The following is a 10,070-nucleotide window of genomic DNA, read 5'->3' as shown; positions in this document are numbered from 1 at the left end:
GACTTGCTAGGACATGAGGGACAGGAGGGAGGTGAAACCAGGGGCCTGGAAAAACTGGAGACCAGAGATGGGCCCCTGCCTGTTTGCTATGTGGTTACCCATGCTCTGCTTGTCTCCGCCACCTAGTTTTCTGCCTCCGGGTCTGGCCCACACAAACATTATCTGGCTGAGCGCTTTGGAGGCAGGGGAGGTGGGCGGCCAGGGTTTGGCTCCCCCCGGGCTCTGGGTTGCATAAGGCTAATGAGGAAGCTGGCTTATTAAAGAAGGACTGAAGGGCTGCATGGTGATATCACCTTGCCTTTAATTCTCCCTGGCCAGCAAGAGGCATCTCAGTTGATTGAGGGAGAGGCCAGGAGTCCTGGGGCATTAAGGCAGGGCATATTTTCTCTCTGTTTCTCTGTGTCTCTGTCTCTCTCTCTCTCTCTCTCTCTCTCTCTCTCACACACACACACACACACACACACACACACACATATACGTCCCTCCCGCCCCCATCACCTCCACACCCACTGATGTCAGTGGCGTGCCCTGGGCTGTGATTTAAGCTGACCTCACTCCCCAGGAGGCCCAGGCTGAGGCGAGAAGCTTGGCAGAGATGGGTAGAGTGTTCCCCTCTGCTGGTGCCCCAGGCTTCCTGGCCAGAGTCATGATGAAGGCCAAGCATATGGGCCTTCACTTCGGGCCACCAACCCCACCATACTGGCTGTGCTTTCCCACCTCCACCCTCACCTCCTCAACAGTAGCTAGTTCTTAGCAGCACAGACGCTCCATGTAGCCTGCGGGACACTTCCTTCCTTCCCCAGGTGAGGCCTGAAGTCTGTCCAAGGCACCAAACTGCCAGGTCTGTCTGAGGTTGGCAAGCTTTCACCTTTCAAGCCCCCCAGAGGTCCTACAGTCCATTCAGCTCTCTGGATACCTCGGACAGCTCCTGACCAACTTGTTTAAGATAGCTACTGTCCAGACCCAGCTCCCTTAGGATGAGCTCGGAGCTCATAAAACTGGGGACGTGGATGGACTTCGGTGGCCTTCTAGTGCAACTCATACCTAAACAAGAATCCCCTATGGGACATACCTGGTTCGCGGTCATCCGGTCCTGCTTTAAAGAGGGGATACCCACTCTAGAGACAACCCAGTCTACTTCTGCCCTTTGGGACCAAGGAGAACAATCTTAGCCTTTCAAAGTAGCTCTCGTTCTTTCTCACTGAGTAGTCTCTTCTCTAGACATCATCCCCAGTGCCTTCCATTGAACCTCCTATGGCCTTCATTCAAGGCTCTTTCTGGTCCAGCTTGTCCTGTGGGGCTCTCTGGCTTGGCAATGTTCTCTGCATATATGGGCAAAACCCAGAAATCCTGTTTGCCTTTTCTTTTTGCTGAGAAAACTCCACCCCACTCTCAAATAAACGGGGCCTTTCTCCACTTGGTGACATAGAAGAGACATTACTGACCTTGCAGCTTTGGGCAATCTCACGGACATTTTTAATTCTAGCAGCTCCAGTGAGCCTCAGAGGTGCCTGACTAGTCAAGACCCTTTAAGAGACCCTTATGTGAGCACCAAGGGAAAAGGTTGGAGTGGTGGGGGTGGGGGTGGCTATAAGGGGCAGAGTTAGTCCTGGATGGACTTTATCTTGGGAGTGACTGGTCTTCTCCCTTCCCATCAGTGAACCAAGAAAATGTCCTTATATGCCCAATTTCTCATTCACTTTTATACTCTCTCCCACTAGGATATCCCTCCAAATCCCAACTCCTTTCGATAGGTCCAATTTCTCAAATATAGAGAGAACTGAATCGAATTTGTCAAAATACAAATCGTTACCCGACTGATAAATGGCCAAAGGCGATTCTCAGAAAAAGGAATCAAAGCTCTCTATAGTCATACGAAAAAAAATTCAAAATCACTATTGATTAGAGAAATGCAAGTGAAAACAGCTCTGAGGTATTTATTACCTCACAGCTGTATAATTGACAGAACAGGAAAATGATGTGAAAGGGATGTGGGAAAATTTGGACACTAATGCATTGTTGGTGGTGTTGTGAACAGATCCGACCGTTCTGGAGAGCAAATTGGAACTATGTTCAGGGGGCTATAAAACTGTGTTTTATACCCTTTGACCCAGCAATATCACAAAGCGATCAAAGGAAAAGGAAAATGGCTTAAATGTACAAAAATATTGTTAGCAGTGCTTTTTGTGGTGTTGGAGAACTGAGGGGATTTCTGTCAATTGGGGAATGGTGGAGCAAGTAGTGGTATACGATGGCGATGGAACACCGTTGTGCTATCAGAAACGATGAGCTGGATGGTTTCAGAATAACCTGAGAAAACTCACAGGAACCAATGCAAAGTAAAGTGAACAGAACCAAGAGAACATTGTACACCAGGCCAGCAATATCGTATGATGATGAACTGTGAATGACTTGGCTATTCTAAGGAATACAATGATCCAGGTTCAATCTGCAGGATTTATGAAAAACGCTATCCTCCTTCAGAGAAAGAACTGATGAAATCTGAATGAAGATTGAAGCATACTTTTAAATTTTATTTTTCTTGGTTGTTTTTTTTTTTTTTTTTTTTTTTGTTTTGTTTTTGTTTGTTTGTTTGTTTGTTTTGTTTTGTTTTTGGTTTGTGTTTTCTTTTGCCACATGGCTAATGTGGAAATGTTTTACATTAGTACACATGTATAATTTATATCAATTGCCTTTTCAAGGAGGAAGGAGGTAAGGAGGGAGAGAGAATTCAGAGCTCAAAAAAAGAATGGTAAAATATCTTGCATGTAATTGGGAAAAATTTTTTTTAATTGATTGAAGCAAAGGAGCAAGAAAATGAGATTATAGCTTTGTAGAATCTTTTTAGAACTGGAAAGTACCTTAGCGGCATTCATTCATTCAACAAGCATTTCTTTTTCACCTGCTCTGGGTCATGAATTGTGCTAGGCAATGAGAACCTCGCAGAAGAGCCCCCAGCCTCAAGGAACTTCCACTCTCCTGGGTAGATAGGATATAAACACAGACAGATCATTACAAAATGTACACAAAGATGGAGGCAAGATGAGCGTGAACAAGTAAGGAGGGACAATTGACTTCCTTTTTTCATCTTGCCATTTTACAGAAGACACTGAAACCCAGAGCGGGAAAGGGCTGGTCCAAGCGCTGTTCTGGGAAGAGAAGGCAGGCCAGTGACTGAAGTTAGGTATGCTGTCGCAGTTAGGGAAGAGACTGTGAGTTTAGTTCTCCAACTAGTCCGGGACAGACACCTCCCAAGAAGTTTTGGAAGGCCTTTTACAGGGTCTGGTCTTTGCTCCTGCCCTTCTTCATGCTACAAAACAGGACCCCCAGCTTTCTCTGCCTTACATATCCTTACAAAGACCTTCCTAAGAGGAGAGAGTGAGCCTCTTGACTGAGTCTCCAAGATGAAAAGGGTGTACATCTCCCAGATGCAGTCAGGTGTGTCCATTTCGGGGGGTTCAAGGGACGGGAAGGCATGCTGAAAGAAAGGCTGTTGTTTGCTCCTTTCCTTTTTCAGTGAAGATGTAACCAAGAGAGGACCAACAGTTCAGTGATCCAATGCTGCACTGGACCTCGAGTTAGGCAGATTAGAATTCAAATCCCCCTCCCCTCCCATAGTTCCTAGCTGTGTGACCTTGGGCGACGCTCTTCACTCTGCTTGCCTCTGTTTTCTTAGAGCTCGTTGAGAGAATCATATGAGATAATGTTTCTAAGGCATTTTGCAAACCTTAAAGTGTTATCTAAATGTGTGCTATTTTAACCGTGAGGAAGAGGGCAAACCTAGGTCATCCCGCGGTTCTGTCTAAAAACGGCCAAACGTTCTGCCTCCTGTTCCCGTCACTGGTTTCTTTCCTCCCCACATGAAAATCCCACTTGACATGCATCCTCAAGGTACTGGACGCTAACACGATGCTGACGGATCCGCCGGCCTCTTTAAATGCTTTGGGGGAAGCTTGATTTCCAGTCACCCCACCCCACTTCCCACCTTAAGCATCAAGTACTGCCTGCAGCACCTTAACTGTTTATTTCATCAAAAGGCTCTAAACATATCTTATATTTATTGCATCTTTGGGAGTAATAATTTTCTTCCCAGCTTTCAAATTATTACATATTTGTTACCATGCCACCGAGAGAGGAGATCATTTGTTATTAGTTGCTTGTCGGACGGGAAACATTTAATTCAAGCTGAAACCACCACGAGAGAAAATAAATAGCGCAATGCATACGCCAAGTGTCTGCTGGCACGGCCGCATGGGGGGGAGTCATTTGGACCATATGGTGGGTGTTTGTCTTGGGAGATTGCCTTCCTGTATTCTTCCTGACCGGGGCTGTCTTTAGAAGTTTGAGAGGAGTCTGCAGGGAAAGGGAAAGAAGGGAAATCAAGTCAAGTTAGAGAATCCATCTGGGCTGCCCCACTAAGATGGAGTTTTTTTGGTAGTAGCACCATCTGCATTGCAGAGAGGACCAAAATATACCTCATCAATGAAGAGCGGTTCAGTCAGTCACCTGGATGATTGCTGACAGCAGAAGAACTCCCTTCTGATCTCTCAGGCCCAGCTCAGATACCTCTTCCAGAAGAGATGTCTATGCTCCTGACCTCTTCTCTACCTCTGTCCTCTGGGACAAGTCACATCGATGTGAACCACAGCCCTGAAGATGTGCCTTTTGGGGTCCACAAATTTCCTGAGCATCCAGAGGCTCTTTCAAGTCATATCCAGAGAACGACTTCCTTAGTTATGGCCACAAGCTTTCTGCTGATAACTTTTCAAAGGAAAATACATTTAGTTCAGCCCCCTGCTTTCGCAGGTGGAACCAGAAAAATGGTCCATATATAATAGGCACTTGTCAAAGACTTGTCAATTAGCTGATGACAGGGTAAAAGCCCTAGGAACCTCTGGCAGATGTCACTGCCATTTATGATATAATGTTGCTTTGGAAAAAAAATGTTGCTTTTTAGTTCAAGCCTATGATTTCACTGGGGGCGGGAGGTCAAGGGAGGAGGGTCACTCCAGGTGTAAAAATCCCCTCTACTGATGCAGTGAGCGACAATGGAAAAAGCTAGATCTGGAGACCTGCTTTGGATCCTCCCTCTTCCACTTATAGTGTGACTTCATCTCTTTGGGTCTCAGTTTCATCATTTGTAAAAAGAGAGGGTTGGGTTGGGTGATCTTCAAGGACCTTTCTAGCTCTCATTCTCTCGTCCTATGGTTGGATTTTTCTGTTGCCAAGGTTTGTCCATCCAGGTGACATACCGTGTTACAGTACTGAGTGGGATATTAATATAACATTCGCTTTCCAGTTTATGTGACCAGAGAGGTGATGGACAATCACTCTTTCCATAACTCTAACTCTCGAACCCCCTAATTATACGCCAGAATGTAGAACTTCGCAGCTGAATCCACAGGACAAAGGAGAGAGAATCCCAATCCTGCCGCCCTGCCTCCGGTGTAAAATTATTGCGAACACCCGAGAATTCAAGGGCTCACTCAAACACCTATTCCTTCCCAGGGACACACACATGAGATGATTTGCAGGTTTGTATCTGGGGTCCATCAAGGTACATCCCTTACTATAGATGCCAGCCTAGCTAGTCCCGCTCATTGCTCCACACCCTAAAACTAGCATTGATTGACTCTACCCAGCCAGGGGAGTAGGAAGGTGGGTGGTGAAGATAGGGTGCGGGTTTGGCCCTGGACTACTGAGGCCACAGAGACTCTGGTCAGATCTGTCCCCTTAGAGAGCATTAAGGGCAAGGCCATAGGCCAGTGAATTGATGTCTCAACATGTGAAGGATAAAGAAGCTTTGCAATCCAGCCTTGGGGTATATTAACCAGCAAAGGAAGAAGAGTAAGAAAGTGAGATATCAGGGAAAATAAAAAGACTGAAAAACCAAAGGTTTTTAAGATGGAAAACCCTCAACAAAAGCCTCAGAGTCCAAGAAGATAAATCAACAGAGAAGAGCCTAAAAATAGAAGGCAATGTGAACACTAAATCCTCAAAGAGATTAGGAAGCTCTCTTATCAAACATTACTAGACATAGGAAAAAGAACTAAGGTGTGATGAAACACAGAAGCCTGTGGAGTCCCATAAGAGCGTGGAACAACATGAAGGCACTCCATGACGGTTAAACAGAAAAATGACCCCCATAAAAAAATTAGGAATGACTCTATCTCAGAAATTAGAGCTCTTGATGCAGAATGTGAACTCCTTATAACAATTGAAAGAAAGATTCAGAAAACAGAAATACGAGAAAGAAAAGTTCACAGACTAGAAGCAACAGACAATGGTAAAAGAATGCACAAGCTCTATACAAACCAAAGTGAATGAGCTTGAAGACAACAAAGCTGAGTTGAAGAGCTGAGATAACGTGGGGATTCTCAGTCTTCTGGAAGAATATGATAAAGAAACCTGATCACCACAATACAGGAGATAATGCAATCAAAGTGCCTCCATCTTATGAATATATAAAATAAAGTACGAATCGATAGACTCTATAAATCACCAGCAGAAAGACAAACAACCCCCCTATTTGTCCTTCAAACTCTAGGACATAGAGAGTTAGATGGAACCATTTCCGTGGCAAAAATCATATTTTACAATAAGACCTTCAATTATAAAGGAAAAAATTTATATAACACAAGAAATTACAGGAGAGAATGGAATAGTATATTCTGAAAAGCAGAGAAGCTCAAGAGGTAACCCCAAATGATTTACCCTGCAAACCCAAGTCTAATAATCAAGGAAAAAAGACAGACATTCAGCAAGGGAGGAACCCTTGAGAAAAAAAAAGATCAGATGGGAGAGGAATATGGGACTGGAAAACATCCCACGCAACAGATATATAATTTAAGACAATATAAGAAACATAATATATTATATTATACAATATAAGAATATACAATATATTATACAATATAAGAAAGGTAAATCGGTACACTTACCAACTAATTGCCCCATGTTGACAGTTAGAGAGAGAGAAAGAGACAGACAGAGATAGAGAAACTGACAGGGCAAAAAGAGATGATTAAGTAATTTTAAAGACACAAGAATAAAGCTATAGACAGAGCTTAAAGAAACAGAAGTGAAGGCAAAGGAAAACTAAAGTAAGGTGGACTAAAGATCATGACTTCCTTCCCACCCCTTATATATTCATCAATCTACATTTTAGAAGGAGATTAAAGAGTGGGAGCATGCTTAAACGGGGAGGTGAGGGACCAAGGAGTAGTGCTGTGCTGCTAAGTGTTTTATGATTAGTTCTCTGAGAGAAATGTATGTTTGACATACACGTTTAATCTGCATTATTAACATGTTCCATTGTTTCCTTAAGTCCAGACAATGGACAAAACAAGAAATCAAGCCCTGATTTGTATCATTTGTCCGTTTTCAAGATGCAAATGTTCCCACTGACAATTTAACAATCAGCTTTCAACAAGCCAGTTTGAGTTAGCTCCTTAACCTCTGAGAATGAACAATGCACTCCCATCAAATCCATGATTGAACAGGAAAGGGTCGATGATTCCCATAGCCTCTCAGCAAGAAGCAAGGCTACCACAGCAAAAGAATGGGAGAGGAAGCAGAGGGCAGGAATTGAGCCTGGAAGATTGAAAGGCTCGGGGAGGGATCTCAACCCAATAAGTGTGAGCCAGTCCCATTAAAGAGCACTTGTTTAAGGGAAGACATCTATTCCTGCAAGAGGAAATAAAGACCCCAGGATGGGTTGAATCTGGGATGACTTGTTAAATGAAAGTATTGTTCTTCCGGGGACGACATCCTGACTTAACTGAGGCCTATATGAGCAACAAAACTCCAAACTAGGAAAAGGGCAGGAGAATGGGAGAGCAGTTAATGTAGAGTGATAGGTAGAGAAGAGAGCCTTTGGGAATAGAGTTGCATTAGAGTCATTTAAGTAAAACTAATTTCAAGGGAAAGGCAGTGACTCGGAGGAAGGGGATTTTAACAATCTTTCAAAATATCAAAGTGATAAATGGAAGAAAACACGGGCCTAACTCTTATAATTTTAAATGTGAATAAACTAAACAATCCAGCAAAGTGAGAAAGTGACAGAGTAGATAAGAAAAGAAAACCATGTATTTCATTGTTTATCCCCCCCAAAATCGGAAAAGCAAAGTCAAAATGAGTGGGTGGAATGCAATTTATTGGGTGTCAGGTGAATCCCTAAAAATAAGGAGTTGTAATCATGCTTTCAGACAAAGCGACGAGAAAAATTCACAATGTCAATAGATTTATAGCAGGAAACGATACGTAGTTTAAAGGAACCATAGATAATGAAACAAAATAACATAAACACACATGTACCAAATAGCATAGCATCATAAAGGAAAAGTTATCTGAACTGCACAAAGATAATAGCCTAATAATAGTAAGGAAATTTGATATTACTCTTCCCCCGCTGGACAACTCTAACAAAGGTAAACGAAAGACAAAATAATGGATCAAACTACGGGAGAATTTCGAGTTAAAAATGTGTAGCATTTGTTGATTTGAAGCATCAAAAAATACTGCTGGCATTGATATAGCAGTTTAAGGTTTGCAAAGTATTTGCTATGAGTTATCTCTTGTTTCTCACAACTCTGTAAAGTATTATTATGATTATCATTAAGATAAGGATGAGGAAACAGAGTCAGAGAAATTAAGTGAATAGTACATGAACCTGATGAATATAGAGAAGTATGGGAAGACATGAATTGATAACAAAGTTTGGCAAGCGGACTGAGGGAAACAATACAACAGTGCGAATGGAAAGAATAACAACAACAAAACAATTGAAATTCAGATTTTCAAAATTATAATCGCCAATTTTGACACTAAAGAGATTTTTATTTTTTTCCACTTTTTAAAAGCTTTTTATTTTCAAAACATATGCATGGATAATTTTTCAATATTAACCCTTGCACAACCTAGTGTTCCAGTTTCCCCCCTTCCCCCCACCCTCTCCTCTAGATGGCAAGTAGTTCAATATATGTTAAACAGGGTAAAAATATATGCTTAATCCAATACAGGCATACACATTGATACAAATATCTTGCTGCACAAGAAAAATCAAATCAAAAAGGAAAAAATGAGAAAGAAAACAAAATGCAAGTGAACAACAACAAAGAGAGTGAAAATGCCATGTTGTGATCCACACTCAGTTCCCACAATCCTCTCTCTCTGGGTATAGGTGGCTCTCTTCATCTCAAGATCATTGGAACTGGATCACCTCATTGCTGGAAAGAGCCCCGTCCATTAGAATTGATCATCATATAGTCTTGTTGTCGTGTACAATGATCTCCTGCTCCTAGTCACTTCACTTAGCATCGGTTCATGCAAGTCTCTCCAGGCCTCTCTGAAATCAGCCTGCTGATCTGAAAAAGAGATTTTTAAAAGGCCATCCCTCCTTGGCTTTTTTTTTTCCGAGAGAAAGGGAACTCTGAATGTGGAACAGTGCATATGTCAGCCTCTTTTGATAGTTTTGGTGAGCTGGGTTTTTTCTCTTTTTTATTTTATTTTATCTTATTTTTGCTAAATGGCTCTCTGGGAAGTGAAGAGGGAGAGGAGCGACATATTGGGAAATAGAGATCATGTAAAAACAAAATATATCAACAAAATGTTTGTTTTACAAGAAAAGGGAGAGATGCGCCCAAGATGGCGGAGTGAAGGCAGGGACTCACCTGAGATCTCTCCGAAATCCCTCCAAGTATCTTTAAATAGTGACTAAACGAATTCGAGAGCAACAACCCACAAAAAGATGGGATGAAACAATTTCCCAGCCCAAGACAGTTTAGAAGGTTGGCAGGAAAGATCCGGGTGAGCCTGGAGCACAGTCCAGCACAAGCTGCGCCAGCACAGATTAGGCCCCCGCAGACCAGGAGCAGGCCTTAGATGCCGCCGGATCAGCAATGACAGTTGCTACTTTCGGAGCTTTTGGGTCACCACACTAAGGGAGCCAAACAACTGGTCAGAACGCAATCCCAGGGGTTTCTTTTCCAGCATTGAGGCAGGATTCTGTTCTGCCCGTACTTGGATCTGGATCACAGTCTGAACTTAGGGCTGCGATGGACCCTGGCCAC

Source organism: Sarcophilus harrisii, chromosome X, assembly GCF_902635505.1.
Source record: "Sarcophilus harrisii chromosome X, mSarHar1.11, whole genome shotgun sequence".
Taxonomy (NCBI): Eukaryota; Metazoa; Chordata; class Mammalia; order Dasyuromorphia; family Dasyuridae; genus Sarcophilus; species Sarcophilus harrisii.
This window is presented reverse-complemented; position numbering follows the sequence as displayed.